Source organism: Helianthus annuus, chromosome 5, assembly GCF_002127325.2.
Source record: "Helianthus annuus cultivar XRQ/B chromosome 5, HanXRQr2.0-SUNRISE, whole genome shotgun sequence".
NCBI classification, from domain to species: domain Eukaryota; kingdom Viridiplantae; phylum Streptophyta; class Magnoliopsida; order Asterales; family Asteraceae; genus Helianthus; species Helianthus annuus.
This window is the reverse complement of record NC_035437.2, coordinates 148,476,240-148,498,912: the sequence shown is the minus strand read 5'-3', so window position 1 is coordinate 148,498,912 and position 22,673 is coordinate 148,476,240. Positions and strand designations below refer to the sequence as shown.

At 38.0% G+C, this 22,673-nt stretch overlaps 2 long non-coding RNA genes across 2 annotated transcripts; both read right to left on the bottom strand.

Annotated features, from left to right (window-relative positions):
- Positions 1-1,291: 1,291 nt before the first annotated feature.
- LOC110939331 lies at positions 1,292-3,365 on the bottom strand. Its single transcript, XR_002592174.2, has 3 exons — positions 2,853-3,365; positions 1,913-1,990; positions 1,292-1,461 (listed from the first exon to the last, which is right to left on the bottom strand). It is a non-coding gene; the product is annotated as an uncharacterized LOC110939331 (long non-coding RNA).
- A 3,281-nt stretch (positions 3,366-6,646) lies between these two features.
- Positions 6,647-8,290, bottom strand: LOC110939330. Its single transcript, XR_002592173.2, has 3 exons — positions 8,213-8,290; positions 7,268-7,345; positions 6,647-6,816 (listed from the first exon to the last, which is right to left on the bottom strand). It is a non-coding gene; the product is annotated as an uncharacterized LOC110939330 (long non-coding RNA).
- Between the last annotated feature and the right edge of the window lie 14,383 nt (positions 8,291-22,673).

Below are 22,673 nucleotides of genomic sequence, written 5' to 3'. Positions count from 1 at the left end.
TTGCGACTCATGGTTTCGAGTGAACAGTAACAGTGTTTGTTTTATTTTTAATTTTTATCACTGTTGTAAATGGAAACTTATATGTTGTGTGTGACGTGCAGAAAAATGGACTTAAAGTTTATCGCGTCTCACAATCAAGTAGCATATTTGGCACCTCCACCTGTAAAGCACAAGCAGCTGTTCACGTCTTTGATCAAAGGCCTAAATACATGCCGTATTGTTCACGCTCTTCGAGACAATCCGGTTGTGTATGAAAGTCTTATACGAGATTTTTGGAAGACTGCAAAGGTGGAAATTATTGAAGGAAAAGGAGCTATAGCTGCTGAAATCGAAGGAACAAAGATTATTGTGACGGAGCAGGTTATCAGGGATGTGTTGCAGTTCAATGATCAGGAAACGGATCCAATCGAGCTTGCTGCTGGAACGATTGAAGCTATTTTGCCACGACTAAGCTATGAAGGAAGATTTCCTCCCCTGGTTAAGAAGTTTGTTCATCCGTACTGGCGTTTATTATTGCACATGTTCCTGTTGTGCATGACAGAGAACCGAGGGGGAATTGATCAACTAAACACAACACAGACGGCTGCATTGGTTTGCGTGATTACAAATGAGCCGTTCAACTATTCACGATATGTTCTAGAAGCAATGAAAAGAAACGCTATTGGGCTACGAAAGGATAAGTTTTTGATGTATCCTAGATTTGTGCAGATGATTCTAAATGCTCGTTATCCTGAATTGAATAGATCGGGTAACACGCTGGAGTTAAAGCCCATGGGTCCTTCCTGCTTTGGTACTCTTACAACAAAGAAAGGAACAGAGAAGAAGTTTGAGGGTTTGATTGAGTTAGAGAAGTTCGGTCAGTTTGCAGAGACCGAAGATGTTGTTGAGAATCCAGTCAGGGCACTAGCCGTACCTGCACGTGCCATAGTTGCTGAAGAACATGACATTCAAAGGAGAACTGGAAATGAGCCAGAGCCAGAGCGTATCACTATTAACTCTGACAATGAAGGTGTTGAGATTGCATGTGATTCTGATGATGATGACTTTGAACTTCCTCCTGAAGTCAATGCTGATGCTGTTTCTACAGTTAATCCGGTGATGTCTGCTGAGAATTTGGCTATGTTGTTAAAGAAAGTGGCTGACACGATGGGTAATCCTCCTACCAATCTGTCAGTATCTACTGAAGAGCCAGAAGAAAGCTCAAGTGTCACACCCCAACCGATGGCGGAAACATCGGAGTGAGACGAAGAAAGATTGCTCATCACTCATAACGCTAATTGTGACAATAGAATTAAAGATAAATTGATTTCATTCATGAATAAATGTTACAATACATTAAAAATACAAGAAAATAATACAACAACAAATATGAAATTTATACAACGTATTTGACCTAAGACGTCTATGTGAGTATCTAGGCATCTTTGCTAGTCCGTTTTTATAGCATCATCAATCCTCAACCTGTAACATGTTTAAAATACAATTCAATGCAAAAGCAAAGGCGAGTATACAAGTTTAAGCATAAGTATAAGTATACGTATAAAAGTTTAAAACGAATCCACATGGCAACTTAGTTTATACGAGATCAACCTAACGTGGCATGCAATATTTCTAGCCAACCTCTGTTTACGCAAGAAAGTTTAATTAATTCAACATGACCCAAGTTTAAGGGGGGCGGTGCGTTACTCCTATAGCGCTATACATGTCGAAGGGAGGCTCGTGAGAGCTAATGACTAAAACATATCACATAAGTATGGTCCACGTAAGCATCAAGTATCATAACATAGTATTCATGTATAAGGATTGTTTTGTGCATTGCATAAAGAATAAGTTTAAGTGTAGTTTGATAGTAAAACATGTTACACCCCAAAAAAATGGTAAACATAAAAAAGGGGGTTGCGAGTATACTCACATTGGTTGCGTTGCGATTTCTTGTAAGTAACGCACGAGTAAGATTAGGAAACCAAGAGAACGAACGATAGCGATTAACCTAAATATTTAAAATAACGACCTCGTTAAACAAGTTTTCTAATATTTAAGGTTTATAAGTAGATTGATTTGGAAACACTAGGGTCTAAGATGTGTTGTCAATTATTTATTTAAAATAAGTGAGTTATGATAAAAAGATATTTGTTATTTATTCAAAACAAGTAATAGGGTGTAAGTAATTAAATAAATTGTTAAAACTAAATACGAGTACTTATTGTTTAAATTTAAACAAACTACTTATAATGAATGTAAATGGAATATCACTTTATTTACTCAAATAGAACAAAAATTGTGAGTTGATTTATAAGCTGACATCTTTTTTTTTTTTTTTTTGCTTTAAGTATAAAGAAAAAAAAATATTGATAAGGTGTATAATATACATATTTATATATTAACTTAACCAAGTTTTATTATAAAAATTAATTAAAAGAATAATGAAACTGTTACTGAATTCTCACATATTGCTTTATAAAAAGAACAACGAAAAACACCACGGACCGCAAGGTACCCGGTTCGAACTCGTGATGTTTGTTGAGTTTTATTTCCTTTAAACTGTATTGAAAGTCAACCTCTTCATTCTTATCCTAAAGCCATCAACAGGAGTCAAAAAAAAGAACAAAACTAAATCAAAGAAAATCCACTGTTATGTGTATGTATTGATTCAATTGAAAGAAGATGGGCTTTTTATTTTACCTAAACTTTAATCAACATCAACTTCTTCATAAATAAACGACCGAATCGAACAAGAGGGAACATCAATTACAACATTCCAAAACTCACGAATTCGTGGTTGACTCTTGTTATTCATTGGTTATATAACATCAAAAAGAAAAAAAAGAAATCAACTGAGTTCAAAGATATACCGAAATGATATAAGGGCCGTGGGCTTTCCGGTCGCCTTCTCGGAGTCTCCGACGTGATTCGGACGGCTCCGGTGAACTCCGGTGACGACTAGCTTTCTCCGACGAGTTTGTTATCGTTCTCGCGAGTGAAACAACGGTGAGAGGGTGGCGAAACGTAAATCGTGGCTTTGTCACGGTTCCGGTTTTCTTTATTTTTTTTTATGCAAAACAAGAAGAACCGTATCCGACTCGATGAACTCCGGGCGTGATTCCGGCGAGTTCTGACCTTTCCGGTGATGCTTCGAACCCTGGTGAGATTCCGACTACGGCGAATGGCTTTTGCGTTTCGTTTCGTGAGAAGGAAAGAGAACGAGGGAGGTGGTTGTGTCGAGATGTGTGGGTTTGAGAGGTTGAAGGTGAGAAGGTTTATTTGTTACATAGGGTTTTTGAGAGAATGAGAGGTGGGGGAGATGGATGAAGGAGTGTGTCTGATGATTCTAGTTGCAACAAAGTTGGGGAGTGGCTTATGCAGGTGACGGCTGACAACAAATAAGGGTTAGGGTTTGGGTATCATATTATACTATTAGTAAAAACACAATTAGTCCCCCAACTTAAGGAGTTGATTAAATGGTCACATTAACTTAGTTATCTAAATAACCCTTTTAAATTAATAAGATTAATTAATTAATTACTATATTGTTTTTTTTTTTACAAAACAAATAATTAATTAATTAAACGGATCATTAACCATATATAAATCTTTTGACGGATGCTACAGTCTCCCCTACTTTAGGAGATTTCGTCCTCGAAATCTAAGAGGAAGACTTTTGAAAAGATGAGATCCAAAGATTTAACAGAGAGAATAGATGAGACCTGATCGCGAACGGGGTTCGTATAAAAGACAAAGAATACAGGAGAATAAGGGGTGTATAAAAGAGAACGATTTATTTTAATAAACGAATGCGAGTATAATAGTAGCGTAAGCATTGGATAGACGAAAGTAGTGTGTTAAGAATGAAGTCTTGTCATGGATAATCGGATATATTGCGTTTGCGAGCTGTTTAAAGTTTGAATTTGGTCTAAAAGGTCTGCAAAAACACTGAATTTCTCATGGCACGTCTTACAAAAATTTGGTAACATGATGAAAACACTTATATATATATAGGAAGTACCAGCGACGTATCTACCATGTTTTGACCACATAACGTCCGTTTCGTATTCGGTGTCATGTTACGTTCTGTGTCTTACCATACACGGTAGTACACTCTATGGTTCTCATGCGCTTGTCACAATAATCCCGTGTGCACCCGCGATTATTTTGATCGTCGCATGATCCGCATAGCTTGTACTAGTTGTGTATGAATCAGCGTATACATAATAAAAAAACAAGAACGTATACGTATAAGAATGTAGTATGTAAGCAAGTCCATGCTTAAGTATGTATGGGACCCACGTAAGCGAATCCCTCGGATTACGCTCGCGTACGGGTACGAATGTATGAATCATGAGTACGAATGAAAGTATCAGTATAAGTTTAAGTACAAGTATGCACACAAGTATGAGTGTAAACACAAATCGTATGGATAGTATGAGTATACGTATAAGTGTAAGTATAAATATAAAACGTATGAGTATGAGTGTAGGTATGAATAATAAAAATTGCATAAATAGTATAAACTGAGTCGAATTTAAGCATGTGAAAAGATCAAAAGGTTGAGTATGCAAATACGAATGATATAGATGAAATTGTCGCGAGATATCGACTAAAACATGTATGATGATTTACATGTATAGTTGTTTAAGCGAAAAGTCGAGTTTATTGGATCAAAATAGATCGAGTCTGATTCTGGAATGTAGAATATAGTTTGTAAATGTAAACGAACATAAATTACTCATTGGTTATGCATAATGTATTTTGTAATGAATGAAATGCTACTTTTGTTTTAAAAAGAGTTTACGTATGTTGAAGATTGTCGGTCCCCATGAAGTCTTCTAGCCCACGTGTTTTGAAATTTGAATGATGAATTAAGCGGTGTAGAAAAGGGTTTTCGAAAATAACGGGTTTGTTTCATTTGCATCAAAACAAAAAATTTTGAATTTTGAAGGTTCTTGTGAAAACGTCGATCCTTAGAAAAGAAATATAGCAAAAGGACTTAGTGATTTTTTTTTCTTTTTTTTTTTAAATTTAACAAATGATATGTTGATGTTGAAAAGCGTTTTTGGTAAAGTGGTCGTATAATGTCTATAAGATCTTTTAAGTATATGCGAAAGCTGGTTTGAATTCCGATTGGGAATGAAAGTCTTTAGTATGGTGATATAACGTGTGTGTGTGTGTTTTAGTGATTAAGTCGAATATGAAGTTCATGGGCAAGAGATTCATTGGACCGATTAAATTGATAGGTAGCATCTCGTAAGGTTTGGAAATTTGGGTAATAAAACGTTTAAGATATGGTTAAGAATCTCGTGTATATGAGTTGAGTGAAAGTAGATTGTAGAATAAGAAGTACGCTTGATAAAACAATGTATTTTAAAATCGGTATAAGTAGATATTTTGAATAAGGATAAACGATTTAGGTATAACATATGATCGGGTTTGCATAATAAGATTTTTTTTTTGAAGTGACATTTTGGTAACGATCACCTAGGTAAGGGAATCACCCCTAACTCGTTGGTGTGGTCGTTTTAAAAAAAAAACGGAGTGGAGTTAATCGTCAAGGTAAGGAAATCACTCCTATCTTGATGATATGTCCCCACTCGTCGTTTCAAGGAATACGAATTTAAATTATATGAAATCATACATATGTGTAAATGCATGGAAAGATTCAATATGATGTGTGTGTGAGAAAAGCATCGAAAGTAAATTCGAATTTGAAAGATTGTATCGTATAAAATAAATAATAGAAACATATGTTTGATTAAAATTTGGGATGGTTCCAAACGGAACGTTGACTAACCAAAGTGGTCGAAAAGTCTTTCGAACTTGAGGAGCATGCTTTGGCCTAATAGGTGAAATACTCTCGCCGACCAGTCGGTTAACGGTATTTACCCTTCCGGTTACTACATGTCCCCAATTCAATTGAAATTTCGAGACTTGGCGGGATTAATGAAAATCAAAAAGTGGAACTAGTCGACAAGGTGCGGGTTTCACCCCTAACTTGGCGATTTAGTATCCTAAGTGTGGTTGGTACTCGTCGGGTCAAAAGTTAATTTCGACACTTTGGCGAGGGTCCACTAGAATTTGAAATTTGAATTTCTCCATCAAGGTGAGGATTTCACTCCTAACTTAATGGTGAATTTCATGTAAAAAGAAAAGTAGATGGATTGAGGGTCGTCCACCAAATTGTGGGTTTCACGCCTATTTTAGTGAAGTCGTCTCGTTTGTGTAGTACGAGTGGCTTTGATGTTTATATAAATGATTAAAAGACGTATGCTCAAAGTAGTAATAACAAGTATAAGCATAATAAGTATTCCAAAAAATAATACGAAAAAGGGCATTTCAACGATAACACATAAGGATGGGAAAATGCAACAAGTATTAACAAACAAAGCAAGTATTAACACAAAAGTGGCATATATGTTTAAAAGACCAAAAGCAAGTAAATAAGGAGTAAATAATGTATCATGCAAGTGGTTCAAGCAAAACATAAGAATAAGGCTCTAAAACTATAGACTAGGTAAAAGCATTCCTACTTTTCCTAATTCCCTATAGTTATGGCTCTGATACCAATCTGTCACACCCCAACCGATGGCGGAAACATCGGAGTGAGACGAAGAAAGATTGCTCATCACTCATAACGCTAATTGTGACAATAGAATTAAAGATAAATTGATTTCATTCATGAATAAATGTTACAATACATTAAAAATACAAGAAAATAATACAACAACAAATATGAAATTTATACAACGTATTTGACCTAAGACGTCTATGTGAGTATCTAGGCATCTTTGCTAGTCCGTTTTTATAGCATCATCAATCCTCAACCTGTAACATGTTTAAAATACAATTCAATGCAAAAGCAAAGGCGAGTATACAAGTTTAAGCATAAGTATAAGTATACGTATAAAAGTTTAAAACGAATCCACATGGCAACTTAGTTTATACGAGATCAACCTAACGTGGCATGCAATATTTCTAGCCAACCTCTGTTTACGCAAGAAAGTTTAATTAATTCAACATGACCCAAGTTTAAGGGGGGCGGTGCGTTACTCCTATAGCGCTATACATGTCGAAGGGAGGCTCGTGAGAGCTAATGACTAAAACATATCACATAAGTATGGTCCACGTAAGCATCAAGTATCATAACATAGTATTCATGTATAAGGATTGTTTTGTGCATTGCATAAAGAATAAGTTTAAGTGTAGTTTGATAGTAAAACATGTTACACCCCAAAAAAATGGTAAACATAAAAAAGGGGGTTGCGAGTATACTCACATTGGTTGCGTTGCGATTTCTTGTAAGTAACGCACGAGTAAGATTAGGAAACCAAGAGAACGAACGATAGCGATTAACCTAAATATTTAAAATAACGACCTCGTTAAACAAGTTTTCTAATATTTAAGGTTTATAAGTAGATTGATTTGGAAACACTAGGGTCTAAGATGTGTTGTCAATTATTTATTTAAAATAAGTGAGTTATGATAAAAAGATATTTGTTATTTATTCAAAACAAGTAATAGGGTGTAAGTAATTAAATAAATTGTTAAAACTAAATACGAGTACTTATTGTTTAAATTTAAACAAACTACTTATAATGAATGTAAATGGAATATCACTTTATTTACTCAAATAGAACAAAAATTGTGAGTTGATTTATAAGCTGACATCTTTTTTTTTTTTTTTTTTTTTTGCTTTAAGTATAAAGAAAAAAAAATATTGATAAGGTGTATAATATACATATTTATATATTAACTTAACCAAGTTTTATTATAAAAATTAATTAAAAGAATAATGAAACTGTTACTGAATTCTCACATATTGCTTTATAAAAAGAACAACGAAAAACACCACGGACCGCAAGGTACCCGGTTCGAACTCGTGATGTTTGTTGAGTTTTATTTCCTTTAAACTGTATTGAAAGTCAACCTCTTCATTCTTATCCTAAAGCCATCAACAGGAGTCAAAAAAAAGAACAAAACTAAATCAAAGAAAATCCACTGTTATGTGTATGTATTGATTCAATTGAAAGAAGATGGGCTTTTTATTTTACCTAAACTTTAATCAACATCAACTTCTTCATAAATAAACGACCGAATCGAACAAGAGGGAACATCAATTACAACATTCCAAAACTCACGAATTCGTGGTTGACTCTTGTTATTCATTGGTTATATAACATCAAAAAGAAAAAAAAGAAATCAACTGAGTTCAAAGATATACCGAAATGATATAAGGGCCGTGGGCTTTCCGGTCGCCTTCTCGGAGTCTCCGACGTGATTCGGACGGCTCCGGTGAACTCCGGTGACGACTAGCTTTCTCCGACGAGTTTGTTGTCGTTCTCGCGAGTGAAACAACGGTGAGAGGGTGGCGAAACGTAAATCGTGGCTTTGTCACGGTTCCGGTTTTCTTTATTTTTTTTTATGCAAAACAAGAAGAACCGTATCCGACTCGATGAACTCCGGGCGTGATTCCGGCGAGTTCTGACCTTTCCGGTGATGCTTCGAACCCTGGTGAGATTCCGACTACGGCGAATGGCTTTTGCGTTTCGTTTCGTGAGAAGGAAAGAGAACGAGGGAGGTGGTTGTGTCGAGATGTGTGGGTTTGAGAGGTTGAAGGTGAGAAGGTTTATTTGTTACATAGGGTTTTTGAGAGAATGAGAGGTGGGGGAGATGGATGAAGGAGTGTGTCTGATGATTCTAGTTGCAACAAAGTTGGGGAGTGGCTTATGCAGGTGACGGCTGACAACAAATAAGGGTTAGGGTTTGGGTATCATATTATACTATTAGTAAAAACACAATTAGTCCCCCAACTTAAGGAGTTGATTAAATGGTCACATTAACTTAGTTATCTAAATAACCCTTTTAAATTAATAAGATTAATTAATTAATTACTATATTGTTTTTTTTTTACAAAACAAATAATTAATTAATTAAACGGATCATTAACCATATATAAATCTTTTGACGGATGCTACATCAAGGGATTCTGATGCTATTCCATTAAAAAGGAAAAGACGGGATCCGAGACCCGGAATGTTTATCGAACAAAGCAAAGATCAATCCGTAACTGTTGCTGATGATGCTGAAGGATTATATGATTTTGATTTCGAAAGGAATGTTGATGACACCACCACCACTACAGATAACTTCTTTGAGGTTGATGCTGGAACTCAAGGTGATGATACAGTTATGGCAAGTGTTGAAGCTCAAAATGAAGCAGTGCCTAATGTTGAAGTTCAAACTGAAGCTGTATCTAATATTGAAGCTCACACTGAAGCTGGGCCTTCTGAAACTGTTAGTGCTGGACCTTCTGGTACTATTCATGAAGAACCGGGCAGTTCAAGTGGTAAACGGCCTATTGAACCGCTCAGAATGCCTTTCGACAGTGATTCCAGTGATGATGATGAGTTTATAAGTATGAGAGAAATGAAGAAACGTTTGGTTGTGCTCGAACAAGATTCTATTCATAAAGATGCCAAGATCATACAACTTGAAGACACCATTGTGAAGAAAGATCAACAGATTGAGCAACTGCAGGGAGATGTTGGTCTATTGTTCAATATTGTTTATGATCTGCGAGGCAAGCTTGAAAAGAAATTTGGTCAAGAGTTTTCTGATCCCACTGATGTAGAGAACAGAAAGAAAGCTTTTGAGAAAGATAATGCTGAAAAGGCTGCTGCTATGGAAAGGTACTTTGAAAGGGTTACTGATCCAGAAGCAGAGAAAGCGAAAGCAGAGAGGTTGAAGAAGAAGAGAGAGTTTGTAATTCTGAAGAACAAAAATGCAAATCCTGATGATGAAGATGCACATGCTACACATCATTTGATGGATGTTGGTGAAACTCTCTACGACAAGAAAGGGAATCGATCTGGTGTTGTTAGCTGGGGTTATGATCATGATCGTAACAGATGGTGGATTAAGAGAAAAGTTGGACCGGTTGAATGGTACAAGCGTTCAGGGCAATTTCAGTCATTCACTAAGGTAGATTTAACAGATTTGGTAAATAAACCTTATGTGGATGATAAGCTTAATGGACCTGGTCATGTATTCTTCGAGAGATTGAAAAGGGAAGTTGCCAAAGGTTTTCCCTCGATGCGTACAGCAGATACCACTGTTAAACCAGCAAAAGGGATCAGGGATCCATATACGAACAAGCGGATGAAGATAGTGCACTGGCCCGCTACTGACAAAGAAAAGACGATTCCTTTGGTAAGAAAGATTCCGAAAGGGGCGCTGAAGACAATGCACTTTTGGGCGTATAATGAACGTCTTGGTCAAGCTGTGATTGTTTGTGATGGAGATGAAAGCTACTGTTTGGTCGATCAGATTGATTTGTTGAATCTTGCAGTTGAAGATATTGAAGTACTGGCGAGCAACCAAATCAGAGCCACTGAAAAGTATGAAGAAATTGCTAAGGGGTGGACGTCTGCAGTAGCCTCTGTTATGCATATTCATAAGCGGGGATTTGGTGGCTACAAGGATAATATGAGTGGTGGTCATCAAAGCAGCTGAAGACAGAAGAACCTGCATGCATAAACCTAGGGGGAGATTGTTGGAACCTGAAGGTTTATTCATGTAGGTTAACAACGTTTAGGGGTTGATCTTGTTATTAGTTTATTATGTTTTGGGTTATGTATTGTGGGTTGGGCTAGATAAGTGTTGCATGGGCCTAGGTTAGTATTCGGTCCACATGTCTAGTATATAAACACCCTTAATCTATTGATTAAGGGTTGTTGGTTACGAGTGCAAGGCAGGCGACACAAAGCAATTGGAACCAAGTTCCATCCGATCTTGTATCAGTCATCGATCTAGTTGAATGCAAGTTTCGGTTTGATTTGTTATCTATTGTTTCTTATTTGATCTTAAATATTAGTTCTTGAATCACCTTGTGTTTGATTTCCGCACTCTCACAAGGTTAGATTGATATCATTGAGATCCTCAAGGGTTTTACAAAAGTAACATGTTTAGGTATTTAGACTTTCAAGTTGCAAGTTTGAGTACTAACTCTCTGTTTTTTACTTGTTTGGGTACTAACTTTAACATTTGTTAAACATACATATGTGTGTAACTTATTGGTTAAATTAAAGATCATCTCTCACTAAGCTAGGCTTTACATTAAGTTATTTCAAATTACGTTTTGTTTTGTTTTTTTATTGAAAATTGACAAACTAAAAGTCAAAGAAAAAGACGACTTTCATATTCAACAGCAAAGTAAGTCCTAACGAACATAACACAAACCTTCGAGAAGATAAATCAAAACTTATGCGAAAAAGGGTATCAATTTTCTAGTCGTAGACAATCTCTCGCTCTTTATGTGTAAAGTAACTAACAGGGATTTAAAACTTCCCACATATTAGATGACACAAACCTAATACTTATTTGTAAAGAGAGTGAAAAATTAATTGTAGTCCAAATTTATTTAATAGAGTATCTATTTGGTCAATGTGTAGCATTTTACAGTTTAATTAAAGTTAAACCTCACCAACATTGACCAAGGTTTTTAGTTCTTTTTTAGTTAAAGTTATATAAAATTTAGCTCCAAAAAATTAATGTTGAAAACAAATTATATGAAACTAAGTCAAACTTTATTTAATAGAGTATCTATTTGATCAATGTATAGCATTTTACATATTAATTAAAGTTAAACTTCACCAACATTGACAAAGTTTTTTAGTTCGTTTTTTAGTTAAAGTTTTATAAAGTTTAGCTCCAAACAATTAATGTTGAAAACAAATTATATGAAACTAACTCTGTAATTATTGTTATTATTAATAACATAACATAACATAACACAACACAACACAACATAATATAATATAATGTAGGGGGAGGTTCATTTGAGAAGAATATTCTTAAAAGAAGAAAAAATGAATTAATCTAGACCCTATATTTTTGTATCAATGCTTGTGAATCAATATATTATTTTTGTCCACTTTTAGTTAATGCTTTAACTACTAAGGGTAGTATAGACATTTTGATGAAGAATATTAATAAATATTTTAAAGAATTACTTAAGTCTTATTAGTGCAACCATAAATTCCTCCTTCACCATCATTAATGTATTAGTTTCTACACAAATTTTATTAGAAGTGACAAAATTATTTAAAAATTTTGTGTCCTACATATATTTTATTATGAATCGCAAAATTATTTAAGAGTGTTTGAGTCCTACACATTCTGTATCCTACACCAAAATATTTGTTTTAATGGTGTAGGAAGCATTGAAAACGTAAGATCATGTGCAAGATTGTTTTTATTGTGTAAGGTGCACAACTATTTTATTAGATAGACTCATTAAATGATTAGAGTTCATTAATTATTTGAATAGCAAAAGTAAATAATAGACCCATTAAATGATTCGTTCAAATTACCTTTGTATCCTTTATTCTTTTTATTCTTCTCATTTGAACTCTTCACACATAACATAACACATAACATAATATATTTATATAATATAATATTAACCGAACAAAATAAATAATCATACTAAATATTGTAGGTCTGAATATAATGTAGGTTCAAATATAATAAAAGATAATAAAAGTGTGTGTATATTATATTTGAGATAATATACATGCGTTTTATACTTATCATGTGTCACACCCCCAAAATACCACCTGCGGAAACACCGCGGGACGTGTGACGTACCATGATCCAGCCACCAATCACATTGAACTATAACAAGATATTAACTAAAAGTTTCCATTTATTTCATAAAGTAATTTCAAATCACAACTTAAAACAAATATGTTCAGCGGAAGCAAAATGTAAATCGTTATTCAAGTATCACAAAACAAGTGTGCGAAAACAATGAACATGTATCCAAGAGCCACGACCCATGACCACTCCAGCACTCCTAGATAGCAAGTTCCATAATCATGAATCTAACGACCTGCAAGCATGTAGAAAAGTGTGTTAGACGACGCTGATGAGTTCAAAGTTTGTTAACACGTTTAGTTACCAGATATGAGTTTAAAACATTTCAGAGATTCGATGTTGTTAATAACTCGATTACCGCAGATGGCTCCAGATTGTTTGCCCTTCCCCAATGCTCTATCAAACATTGGCCAAGTGGTTAAGGTAATTAGTTCACGCCCGTCCTCCCTGGTACGGTGTGAGGGTGACAAACCTAATAGCGCTATCAACTAATAACCCCATTGCCTCCCCGACAACCAATTCGGTATAAGATGGGACTTAAATGATAGATATGAGTGTATTAACCAACATCCCAAGTTTAACATTCCAGTTAAACCTATTTACCCAATATTCCTCCCTGGAATATTTACCAGATGTCCCTCCCTGGGACGCATGCTTGTAAAGACAGTGAACTCACCTTAGATTTGGTCGGTATTTATCAAGTTACCCGTTCTAGTTAATGAACCAACCCTACCGTGGTTACCAATCAAGACCAGTTTCATAATCAACCAAATCACGTATTTCACACGGAGTGTATTTATCACAAAGATCACAATCTAACATGTAGCAAGTACTCAATTTCAATACAAGTCCACATCCCATGTGCAAGTCTCACAATCACATACAACAGGTGAATTGGCTACTCGTACTAGTCAAGTCAAGGCCCTCATTTCTAGTTAGCATTATTATCATGCAACAAACACAACTATCAAATAACATAAACAACATAACTCGTTCACTGTTCAGATCATTGCCTACACAGCGAAGTTCCACATGACGAAGGATCAACCTTCGTCGAAGCCAACTCACGACGAAGAATCCCGTGACGAAGGATTAACCTTTGTCGGGTTTAAGTTTGACGAAGGATCCCAAGGTTCGTCAAAAGACATGTCGACGAAGCTTCAAGATTGTTTGTCGACTTGATTCTTCGTTGGAAACTGTTCGTCACTTAACAGACAATTTTCAAGATTCCTGCTGTGATTACCCATTACCCCCATATTGACAGTTACAGATCAATGACACGATTCAATACATTCTTATACACGCAAAACAATCTGCAGTAACAGCCGTTCAATATCAACGAATCAATAATTACTTCTATGGTTTACAATGATCCCTAATCATCATTTAACATAATCAATATTAACAGTATTCAATCATTCAAACCGATCAAACTATCACAATGTGTTAACAGTCTATGATTCCATTCGCACAATCAAACCCTAATAGCTAACAACATTATTCCTACAACCTAACCCTAATAGAGCATGATTAACCATACAAGGAATCTGGATTATAAAACGAGGACTAACCAAAGAAGTGTTGATCGTGCGGATTGACTAGGGCAAAAAGGGAAGATGATTTGCAAAAAGGCTTCAAAAGGAAACATACTACCGTCGAACTCCCAAGAGAAGATTAGGGTTCGCTAAAACAAGAGTTTCGTGAACCTTGTGCAAATATGTAATCAAACAGACGAACTGGGCTTCTCTTGGGCTTCGAAGAGTTCTGGGCCGACGAAGGTTCCCACTAGTGACGAACTCCCCTGGCGACGAAGTTCATCCTTCGTCGAAATGGGTGACGATGAAGACTCTTTCTTCATCAAGAAGATTTGTGGCGAAGAATCCATCTTCGTCACAAGGGGTTCTTTGACATTTGTTTTCATTACTCATTAGTCATTAACATACACATTAAAACAACTAATCACCAGAATACTCTAATCTTTCAAACAATTGCACATGCCATAACATTAACAAATTGTCAAAACAGAATCACAAAACACGTGGTAAGTAGAGGAAAGAACTTGAAATCCCGGGTTGTCACATCATCCCCAACTTGTAAGAAATTTCGTCCCGAAATTTGATAAGTGATCCAAAGCAGCACGGTGTTATGTCAGGATGACTGTGGATTTTCCCCAGGTGCCACATCATCCCCAACTTGAAAGGGAATTTCATCCCGAAATTCACCAGTTGCATCAGGATTAGATTGATCAGTTGGGAATAGTTGAGGATACTTGAGCTTCATTTGATCTTCGCGTTCCCACGTGAACTCCGGTCCACGTGTTGAGTTCCAACGAACTCTTACGATCGGAATTCGACTATGCTTACGGACCTTGACTTCCCGATCCATAATTTCGATGGGTTCTTCAACAAACTGCAATTTGTCGTCGATTTTCAACTCTTGAAACGGTACCACAAGTGTTTCATCGGACAAACACTTCTTTGATTGCGAGACGTGGAAGACATCATGAACGTTACCCAACTCAGCAAGTAACTCTAACTTGTAGGCCACTTTACCAATCTGTTCCAGGATTTTGAAAGGCCCTACATAACGTGGATTAAGCTTACCGCGTTTTCCAAACCGTACTACACCCTTCCAGGGTGAGACTTTCAACATGACACGATCGCCTACCGCAAACTCCAAAGGTTTCCTACGCCTGTCAGCGTAGCTTTTCTGACGGTCGCGCGCTGCCGCCATATGATTTCTAATCTGGATAATCTTTTCTGAAGTATCGAGTACAAGTTTTGGGCCTGTGATCTGGCTGTCACCCACCTTGTAACACCTCGAAAAATTTCGTCCAATAATGTCTTGACACGTGTCATAAGGTTCCGTTATGTGAAAACATACTTTAGAGGGACTAAAAGTGACAAACAGTGAAAACTATGAAACGTAAGGGTCCAAAGTGTCAACAATGGATAAATAGGCTCTATGATAACCCTACATAATGTTTGTAACCTTAAACGGATGGTTCATGGATCATACGACGCGGAAATTGCACAAAAGTGAAGTATTGTAAACTATAGGGGCCAAAAGTGTCAACATGTTTAATTTATACCTCTGAGTGAACTTTTGGCAGACCCAAAGCTTAGTATAGCTAAAATATACTCACTAGAATATGTGGTAAAAATTTCGTGAAGTTTCGTCAATGTATGAGAAAGTTATGGCCAAAACCGTACTTAAGGGACTAAAAGCGTCAACATCGAATTTCAGGGCTTTTCGGTTGAGCGCAAAGTTATCCGAGGGCATTACCATGTTGGTAAAAGTCCTAAGGTTCTTAGAAACCAAGTTTGGGGGTTTACGGGTCGAGAAAAGCAGCCGAAACATCGCATACAAGCTCAGGGACCATTTCTGCCAAGTTTGAAAGTTGTTGGCTGATCAGGAGGGTCAGGCGACCCGCCTGGGAAAGCCCAAGCGGGCCGCGTGGGTTGCCCAGCGACATAAATTCGAAAATGGGTAGTTTGGCCCGAATTTGATGTTGGTAACAGCTGGTGGCACCTCCAATTGAGCCAATAACATTCCTTGCATGCCTACATCAACAGTAAACCTCAAAAACTCTGCTTTAAATCCGAATTCATCTCATTTCTTGGCATTTACAATTGTGAACAAGAACACCAAGACTTGCAAGAGCTCTCAAAGCTTCTCTGGAGATAATCTGATCATCAAGGCCGACTTCTAGTGTCCATTAAACACCTATAGGACCTTTGTAAGCTTTCAATTCGTTCTTTAATCCGTTCTTGTTGTGTTTATTGATAAAAGTCAAACTGGGTGTTCATAACCTTTGACTTTCCGATTAAACGGATTCCTATCAGTCATTTCTCGAATTGAAACTTGTTATAGATTGGTATTTATGTGGGAAACAAACCCTCTAAAGGGTACTACCTGATTCCCACTACATGCATGATAAATGTCGAGTCAAACCTATTTCTAAAAAGTCAACAGAAACGATTTTTGTGAAAAATGACATGATTAATGATATAGATGACATGCAACCTGATTGATCATTGTAAATAACTTGTAACACATATAAGAATGTGTTTTAATCATCATCAACTCGACGATCTATAGTATAGACACGAATCGGAACCGAAAGTCTTGTAAAACGATTATTTCGTAGGCTATCGATTCGGATTCGTACATGCATGTTCGAGATCTGTATTGGAAAGTATTTTTGACTATTTTTATTTTAGTTGAACCTTCTGGAATTTTCTTTGATTGAGTCTATGCTTAGCCTATTCGAATGCATGTTTCCGGTTTATGCATAAAGTTGACTATTTTGCCCTTTTTGATTTAAAACGGGATTTTTGGAAAAGTAAAAGAGTAGAGATCTTTATTTTGATTATATAAACTTGCACCGAAAATTTCGGATCAGTTGGTGGTCCAGATTGTGAGTTACGGCCATTAGCGTAAAACTATATTATAAATTTACATAAACGGTCCTTTTCGCGTAGAACCCGTTTCTGGCCACGTTTTGGTACAAAACTTTTTACCAACTGATGTATTATAATATTCTGGGAATTTTGATGATTTTTAATTAATTTTTGGCTGAACGGATCCTAGATCACCGAGTCATTTCGGCTTATGTCGGTTTTGACCGTTTTAGCCATAAAATGAGTTTTACACATCCTTTTGACCCGAAACATTTTTCTACTGATTTTATATGATGAATAAAATTATTTTAAGTATTCTGGAAATATAAAAATCTCAGATTTAATTTGAAAACCCGAAAACGCCCTTGAATCGCATATTTAGCGTTTTAAGCGCATAGTGAGCGTTATACTTGTTTTAACCATATAAGACCTATACCTACTGATGTGTTTAGCATATTTTCATATAAAAACAGTAAGTATAAGTATATGAACTCAGACTTCCAGTTTTGGCATTTTTAGCCCTTGTGAAGTTACTAAAATACCCCTACGGTGCATAGTTTGGTTTTAAATGATAAATTTGATATATGGGTCATACCCTACTGATATAATATGTTATATTAAGTATATTTACTGTATGAACCAGACCCGAAACTCAGATTTCTAATTTTACTCTTTTATTATCTTTTAAATGACCAAAATGCCCTTCTAAGGCATAAATTGGGTTTAAAATTATTCCGGGCAATATAGAACATAACTTACTGATATAATATCATATGTTAAGCATATTACATCAGGGAACTTGCATTTGAATCATTGGTCTACCCGTATCGCCCTTTTCGCGTTCGGTTCGGTTTACGTAACTAGTTTGCGTAAATTGACCGAAACGGGTCAAACGATATCATTTTTATTTCAAAATCCAGAATGTATTTAGTATACCCATATTATACAAGTATTCAAACTTGTCGGGTCTAAATCACATTCTATCCGGTCTTTCGCTTAATCGTGCGTAAACCGTATCATTCCTAAAACTAACCGGTCAAAGCTTAGGCTTAAATAAAAGGCCGTTAGGAATCTAATAGGTTAATTATAAACCTTTGTTCCAGATTAGGAGGCCCGGTAAAAGCTACCAACACTTATCATTTGTGACTTATACTTGCTCAGGTAAATACATTTTGACTTATTTTCCCTATACGGGCTTGGGGTACGGTATTTAAAATACCGCTTGATCGGGCGCACAAGTCCTGCGCCTTATAGGTGTACAGTCTTGAATAGCTTGTGCGACTTCGTTTAAACAGTTTTGTCTTACTTAAAGGCTTTGGGGGGTTATTGACCGTGTCCCGGATATCCTTGGCATTATCTTACGAGATGGCCACGACCAGAGCACGGGGTGTAGGCGTACACCCGTCGTGTATAACTCTTTAATGTGGTGTGTCAATTAAATCTCTAGCCCGGACAGTAGATCCCGGGCCACCAGAGATATAAGTGCATGTAATTCGTTCACAAGTTTATATTATATAATTATCCCAAGTTAATAAAAACATTTATGCCTTGTGCATTTAAATAAATTTTCAATCATTTTCAAAATGAGTCAGTCGATTTGTATTTACCAGTGTAAACTGACGTATTTTTCCCAAAAGGTTAAGTGCAGGTACTATACGGAAATAGGCTGGTTGTTTCCTAAGAGCGTCCACTATAGTCTCGCAAGCTCGGACGACAATTATCTGTTGAACTATTTATTTCTATTTTTATTGATCCGCCTGTGGATCCATTTCAACTACTGTGATAATTATTATTGCACTTTATTTAAAGTTGAAATGTTTCTATTCTGCTTCCGCTGTGCATTATTATATTGTGTTGATTGTCTATGACGATGCCAACTACGTCACTGTACCCCACACCGGGCCCACCGGTGACACGTGGAAATCGGGGTGTGACAGGTTGGTATCAGAGCCAACGCTGAGTGAATTAAACACTATCCTAATGTGTTTAATCTCAGTTACACAATTGCACATTCCTCGATTTTCGAGTCTAGACAAAGAACTTAGGAAATGTTCGACATTTCGTTTAATTTATTTTTATTTATTATTGCATTGTCTTATATATTTTGTTGTGCAACTTGTTTGACTTTTGACAGGATCACTATGCCGCCACGAATGAGAGGTCGAGGAGGATTTGCTACTACCCACGACCATGAGGCAGGGCCCTCACATAGGCGAGCACCATCCGCCACGCACAACACAGCCGCCAACGACCTTTGGAGGTCTTTCGCCGAGCCTGCTAGACACTCGGTGTCCGCCAGCACTTCACCGTCTTTACCCCACTCGTTTGGGCCCCACTCGGAGAATGGGCCCCATGGTTCGCATGGATCCTACATACCTTTGCAGCAGTCACCGCACCAGTATCCAGCACCCGTCTACCAGGGTTTATATAACCCTGATGCTTTTGTGGATGAGCCCGTGGGTCATAACCCACTGGGACCGGAGGACCACTTTTCTGGTGGTCACGAGATGGACGTCGACGAGGATACGGACCCCTCGCTACCGCCGTCAGGTACGCCTAACCATCCGATTGAGATATCGGATGGGTCGCCATTTAGGGGATCACCCTACAATGGTGGGGACAGCTTTCAGGAGAGATTCAAGCAGCATGATTGGTATTTTACCCCCAGCCACAACTCTCCGATGCTCCAGTCTCACCAGGTTTCACCGGTGCACTCGCAGCACCACTCGCAGCAGCAGCAGCTTCAGCAGCAGCCGCCTCTACCGCAGGACCTATCTGAGGCCCTATGGCGTGACGTGATCACTCCGTCACCACCGCCGCCACCAGTTTTACCTCCTCCGCCTCAGAGGCCAAGGAGGAATGCGCGCATGTCTACGCGCGGAGGGATTCGCATAGGCACCCCTCCACATGCTGGTAGCAGCCGCTACACGTCTCTTCCCGGGGAGTCCGAGACAGGGGAGTCTCAGCATCCCGTATCGGAGGTTACTTCTGTACCGATCCCGCCTCTGCCGCCGCAGAACTACGGAGAGCCGATTCCGGCTTATGCTAGTGCAGCTCAGTTCAACCCGTTCGAGCATGTTTTCCCTCAGGGTTATGATTACACGGGAGACCCTTACTGGCAAGCTGTGAACTACAGCTCACTCCCACCTAGTGGTCCATTGGGAGACACTTGGGCTGCTGGGCAGTCTACTTTTGGTTACCCTCCGGGTTACCAGCAGCCACCGCAGCCGCAGCCGTACCAGCCGCCGCAGCCGCAGCACTTCCAGCCACCGCCACCGGCGCCTATGATGTCGCCGCCGCAGGTTCAGGAAATCCTGCATGGGATTGATAGCATGCGACGGGAGTTGCAAAGTGATCGCCGTCACAACCGTGGCATGTTCAAGAAGGTGTTTGACCTGCTCAAGGGTAAGAGCAAGAGGGATCATTGAATCCTTCGATTATTGTCTCATGTACTCATGTCCCTGCGTGGACATCTATCCTTGTACTCTACCCCTGCGTGGGTATATCTATCTTATTCTACCCCTGCGTGGGTATGCTGTTCTGTTGACCCCTGCGTAGGTTTGCCTTATTTTATTTTTGTTATTGATATTACTTGTTTAGCCCCCGCGCGGGCATGTTATTCATGTTATTCATGTTATCCATGTTATTTCAAAGTCCCGTTTAGGGCAAATATGTACTGGTACTTTATTTGAGATTTGAAATGGTTAGTTTGAATTTATCATTTTATTTATATGCATGAATAATATTAAAATAATGGAAAATATCAATTTTTATTTGATTTGCCATTTATAAGAATCTTAGTAAGGTATAACCTAGCTTGAATGCCTTATTAACAGGCCTGGCCCTGATGGTAAAACCTGGTTGAAAGGATTCAACTCCCTGTTAACATCTGAGAACATGTTAACATTCCTGGCCAAGCGTGATCTGTAAAATCACACAAGCCACCCTTTTTAATAAATTATCTACAGATTTTATCTGTATACAAGTCTATTAATGACTTGATACCTACGGGTTATGACTATGTCATATAGTGGCAGTTGTGGTCTATGACTCCCTGCCTAGTAAAGAAATATCTACAGATTTTATCTGTACACAAGTCTGTTTATGACTTGATACCTACGGGTTATAACTATGTTATATAATGACAGTTGTGGTTTTTGACTCTCTGTCTAGTAAAGGATTATTTGTTTAATTATACAATTTATAATCCTATAAAAATCTAAATTTATAATTTAGTAATTGTCCATGTGACTAGGCCTATGGTGCCAATATATATATTTTCATTCCTTGATTGCTAATAAGAGCCTGAATGAAATTTATTAAATTAACTGCTAAGGTTCTTGATACCATGGTTAATAAATCGTCTAGAACGATAATACTGTTAGGTTCTAAATTAGACCTTGTCCTTTATTGTAGCTTAAAGCTACAATGGCCAAATCGGAGGAAACCAACAGTCATTCTGGGGAGCACCCAGACAATACCAGGATTCACGTCACTGGTGAAGAATTGCAAGCACTGATAGATAATGCTGTCGCCAAGGCTATGGATAGGCAGTTCAAGGAATCTAGTGGTACTCAGAGTAGAACCCGCACAGTGACGCATGTCAAGTCTAAGACTCATTCAGGGGCTCATAGTAAGCCTCCTTCTAAAAAGAGTGAGCCGAAGAAAGCTGAGGATGATAATCATTCCTCCAACCACAGCAGCGTCCCAAAGCAGGAGATTGAACTGAAACGTGACACGTACAGCAGGTCCTGTACGTACAAATACTTTGTATCTTGCAAGCCCAGAGATTTCACTGGGGAAAAGGGAGCCGTCGATTGCATGACGTGGATTGACGAGATGGATACTGTGGTTGATATCAGCGGATGTGCTGATAGGGACGTCGTGAAATACGTGTCCCAGTCATTCAAAGGAGATGCGTTAGCATGGTGGAAGTCACTCCTACAAGCTGCCGGTAAGGCCACACTGTACGGTTTGTCATGGGAACAGTTTGTGGCCCTGATTAAAGAGAACTTCTGCCCGCAGCACGAGGTCGAGCGAATCGAATCGGATTTTGTATCCTTGGTTATGAAGAACCTCGATTGTCAAGCGTATCTTACTACGTTCAACACGTTGTCTCGTTTAGTGCCTTACTTGGTGACCCCGGAGCCGCGTAGGATTGCTCGATTTATCGGGGGTCTGGCACCGGAAATAAAGGCGAGTGTTAAAGCTTCAAGACCTACAACATTTCGATCCGTAGCGGATCTATCCCTCTCCCTCACTCAAGACGTGGTTAGATTGAGAGCCATGAAGAGCTCTGAGGAGAACAAACGGAAACGTGAGGATGACACCTCACGAAGATCTGAAAAGCGACATAGAGGGAACAACGACCACAGGAAAGGGTCGGGGTCTAGGAAAAATGATCATCAGTCGGGTGAGAAACCCAGATGCAAGATCTGCAGGAGGCACCACTTCGGGAGGTGTCGGTTAGAAACAAAATCCCAGTCTTCGGAGAAACGATGTGGAATCTGCAAGTCCACAGATCATAAAGCTGTGGATTGCAAGAAAATGAAGGATGCAACCTGTTTTGGTTGCAACGAGAAAGGGCATATTCGGCCCAACTGCCCAAAGAATGCGAAGAAG